The sequence below is a fragment of the Lithobates pipiens genome, unplaced genomic scaffold (assembly GCF_037356315.1).
Source record: "Lithobates pipiens isolate NorthernLeopardFrog02 unplaced genomic scaffold, aLitPip1_a1.2 Scaffold_41, whole genome shotgun sequence".
NCBI classification, from domain to species: domain Eukaryota; kingdom Metazoa; phylum Chordata; class Amphibia; order Anura; family Ranidae; genus Lithobates; species Lithobates pipiens.
The window spans coordinates 7,225,941-7,230,709 of NW_027507861.1; positions in this window are offsets into that span (position 1 = coordinate 7,225,941).

Genomic DNA, 4,769 nt, shown 5'->3' on the forward strand with positions numbered 1-4,769 from the left:
AAAGTATTGGGACACCTGCCTTTACACGCACATGAACTTTAATGACCCCCCAGTCTTACTCTGGAGGGTTCAATATTGAGTTGGCCCTTTGCAGCTATAACAGTTTCACCTCTTCTGGGAAGGCCGTCCACAAGGTTTAGGAGGGTGTCTATGGAAATGTTTGACCATTCTTCCAGAAGAGCATTTGTGAGGTCAGGCACTGATGTTGGAGGAGAAGGCCTGGCTCACAGTCTCCTCTCTAATTCATCCCAAAGGTGTTCTATGGGGTTGAGGTCAGGACTCAGTGCAGGCCAGTCAAGTTCCTCCACCCCAAACTCACTCATCCATGTCTTTATGGACTTTGCTTTGTGCACTGGTCCATATCATTTGGTGGAGGGGGTTATGGTGTGGGGGGAGGAGGGGTTATGGTTGTGGGGGAGGGGGGATTATGGTGTGGGGGGGAGGAGGGTTATGGTGTAGGGGGAGGGGGATTATGGTGTGGGGGGAGGAGGGGATTATGGTGTAGGGGGGAGGGGGGATTATGGTGTGGGGGGAGGAGGGGTTATGGTTGTGGGGGAGGGGGGATTATGGTGTGGGGGGAGGAGGGGTTATGGTTGTGGGGGAGGGGGGGTTATGGTGTGGGGGGAGGAGGGGATTATGGTGTAGGGGGAGGGGGATTATGGTGTGGGGGGGGGGGGGAGGGGATTATGGTGTAGGGGGAGGGGGATTATGGTGTGGGGGGGGAGGGGATTATGGTGTAGGGGGAGGGGGATTATGGTGTGGGGGGGGGGAGGGGATTATGGTGTAGGGGGGAGGGGGGATTATGGTGTGGGGGAGGAGGGGTTATGGTTGTGGGGGAGGGGGGGTTATGGTGTGGGGGGAGGAGGGGATTATGGTGTAGGGGGAGGGGGATTATGGTGTGGGGGGGGAGGGGATTATGGTGTAGGGGGAGGGGGATTATGGTGTGGGGGGGGAGGGGATTATGGTGTAGGGGGAGGGGGATTATGGTGTGGGGGGGGAGGGGATTATGGTGTAGGGGGGAGGGGGGATTATGGTGTGGGGGAGGAGGGGTTATGGTGTAGGGGGAGGGGGATTATGGTGTGGGGGAGGAGGGGTTATGGTGTAGGGGGAGGGGGATTATGGTGTGGGGGAGGAGGGGTTATGGTGTAGGGGGAGGGGGATTATGGTGTGGGGGGAGGAGGGGTTATGGTGTAGGGGGAGGGGGATTATGGTGTGGGGGGAGGAGGGGTTATGGTGTAGGGGGAGGGGGATTATGGTGTGGGGGGAGGAGGGGTTATGGTGTAGGGGGAGGGGGATTATGGTGTGGGGGGAGGAGGGGTTATGGTTGTGGGGGAGGGGGGATTATGGTGTGGGGGGAGGAGGGGTTATGGTTGTGGGGGAGGGGGGGTTATGGTGTGGGGGGAGGAGGGGATTATGGTGTAGGGGGGAGGGGGGATTATGGTGTGGGGGAGGAGGGGTTATGGTGTAGGGGGAGGGGGATTATGGTGTGGGGGGATGAGGGGTTATGGTGTAGGGGGAGGGGGATTATGGTGTAGGGGGAGGGGGATTATGGTGTGGGGGAGGAGGGGTTATGGTGTAGGGGGAGGGGGATTATGGTGTGGGGGAGGAGGGGTTATGGTGTAGGGGGAGGGGGATTATGGTGTGGGGGGAGGAGGGGTTATGGTGTAGGGGAGGGGGATTATGGTGTGGGGGGAGGAGGGGTTATGGTGTAGGGGGAGGGGGGATTATGGTGTGGGGGGAGGAGGGGTTATGGTTGTGGGGGAGGGGGGATTATGGTGTGGGGGGAGGAGGGGTTATGGTTGTGGGGGAGGGGGGATTATGGTGTGGGGGGAGGAGGGGTTATGGTTGTGGGGGAGGGGGGGTTATGGTGTGGGGGGAGGAGGGGATTATGGTGTAGGGGGAGGGGGATTATGGTGTGGGGGGAGGAGGGGATTATGGTGTAGGGGGGAGGGGGGATTATGGTGTGGGGGAGGAGGGGTTATGGTGTAGGGGGAGGGGGATTATGGTGTGGGGGGAGGAGGGGTTATGGTGTAGGGGGAGGGGGATTATGGTGTGGGGGGAGGAGGGGTTATGGTGTAGGGGGAGGGGGATTATGGTGTGGGGGAGGAGGGGTTATGGTGTAGGGGGAGGGGGATTATGGTGTGGGGGGAGGAGGGGTTATGGTGTAGGGGGAGGGGGATTATGGTGTGGGGGGAGGAGGGGTTATGGTGTAGGGGGAGGGGGATTATGGTGTGGGGGGAGGAGGGGTTATGGTTGTGGGGGAGGGGGGGTTATGGTGTGGGGGGAGGAGGGGATTATGGTGTAGGGGGAGGGGGATTATGGTGTGGGGGGAGGAGGGGATTATGGTGTAGGGGGGAGGGGGATTATGGTGTGGGGGAGAGGGGTTATGGTGTAGGGGGAGGGGGATTATGGTGTGGGGGGAGGAGGGGTTATGGTGTAGGGGGAGGGGGATTATGGTGTGGGGGGAGGAGGGGTTATGGTGTAGGGGGAGGGGGATTATGGTGTGGGGGAGGAGGGGTTATGGTGTAGGGGGAGGGGGATTATGGTGTGGGGGGAGGAGGGGTTATGGTGTAGGGGAGGGGGATTATGGTGTGGGGGAGGGGGATTATGGTGTAGGGGGGAGGGTGGATTATGGTGTGGGGGGAGGGGGGTTATGGTGTAGGGGGGATTATGGTGTGGGGGGAGGAGGGGTTATGGTGTAGGGGGAGGGGGATTATGATGTGGGGGGAGGAGGGGTTATGGTGTAGGGGGAGGGGGATTATGGTGTGGGGGAGGAGGGGTTATGGTGTAGGGGGAGGGGTTATTGTGTGGGGGAGGGGGATTATGGTGTAGGGGGGAGGGTGGATTATGGTGTGGGGGAGGAGGGGTTATGGTGTAGGGGGAGGGAGGATTATGGTGTAGGGGGAGGGGGATTATGGTGTGGGGGGAGGAGGGGTTATGGTGTAGGGGGAGGGGGATTATGGTGTGGGGGGAGGAGGGGTTATGGTGTAGGGGGAGGGGGATTATGATGTGGGGGGAGGAGGGGTTATGGTGTAGGGGGAGGGGGATTATGGTGTGGGGGGAGGAGGGGTTATGGTGTAGGGGGAGGGGTTATTGTGTGGGGGAGGGGGATTATGGTGTAGGGGGGAGGGTGGATTATGGTGTGGGGGAGGAGGGGTTATGGTGTAGGGGGAGGGAGGATTATGGTGTAGGGGGAGGGGGATTATGGTGTGGGGGGAGGGGGTTATGGTGTAGGGGGAGGGGTTATTGTGTGGGGGAGGGGGATTATGGTGTAGGGGGGAGGGTGGATTATGGTGTGGGGGGAGGAGGGGTTATGGTGTAGGGGGAGGGAGGATTATGGTGTAGGGGGAGGGGGATTATGGTGTGGGGGGAGGAGGGGTTATGGTGTAGGGGGAGGGGGATTATGATGTGGGGGGAGGAGGGGTTATGGTGTAGGGGGAGGGGGATTATGGTGTGGGGGGAGGAGGGGTTATGGTGTAGGGGGAGGGGGATTATGGTGTGGGGGAGGGGGATTATGATGTGGGGTTGTTTTTCAGGGGTTGGCCCCTTAGTTCCAGTGAAGGGAACTCTTAAGGTGTCGGCATATCAAGACATTTTGGACAATTTCATGCTCCCAACTTTGTGGGAGGAGTTTGGGACGGCCTCTTCCTGTTCCAACATGACTGCCCACCAGTGCACAAAGCAACGTCCATAAAGACATGGATGAGTGAGTTTGCGGTGGAGGAACTTGACTGGTCTGCACAGAGTCCTGACCTCAACCCCACAGAATGTGATTGGACACAGCTGATCAGAAGGTCTCGGCCCTGAATCATTGGCCAGGACATCCTGACAGACTCTCAGTGGGGGGTCAGCAGGATGGGTGGTGTGCACACTAGGCCTGATCAGCGTTTATATACAATGTTACTTTGTATCTCTCTATCTCCTGTCTTATCAATGTTTATAAACAATGTTACTTTGTATCTCTCCATCTCTTGTCTGATCAATGTTTATAAACAATGTTACTTTGTATCTTTGATCAATGTTTATAAACATTGTGATCTAAGTCCATTCCGGGTGCCCATTTTGGGGGGGGGGTCTTTTTCCATGGGAGAAGTGTTGGTAAAGCATTCCAGCTCAGCTGATATTTATGTTTTCTGTGTTTGGAAATAATAAGCGATGACGTCCCAGCTCCTCTGTGATATATCGTCTTGGTTCCTGGTTTCAGGGAGGATTTTTCCGTCCGGCAACCACCCGGACACGTCGGAGAGGAGGCGGCAGAATGATGACTGGAGATGGAATTCTCGGGGGACGTGGAAGAAATACAGGGGGGGGGGAATTACTAATCTGGGGGGGAGGGGGGGTTCTCAAATACTAAACGTTGTACAAAGGTAAATCCGTTATAGGCCGGGAATTTGGTGGCTTTTTTTTTTTGAACTACCTCTTTTAACATTTATTATATTTTTTTGCAGAGATTTATATTGAATGCACCGGCGGCCGCTGTCAGTGGCGGATTTATTTCTGGTCACATGATAGATTTGGGGGTGGAGCCGATGTGACGGAACATTCATGTATGTTATATTGTGAGATACTTTGTGTTACCAAAAGACAACCCATTGGAAGACCTTCTACTGCATATCACCACATTTCTGGCACAACGCCCCGGCGGAAGGGGGGGGGGGGGGGCAGAGCCGCGTGTCCCCACAACACATGACTGCACATTAGTAAATAGAGTCCTCCTGTGTGTCATGTAATCTCAGTATAAATACAGCTGTTCTGTGAAGCCCGCAGAG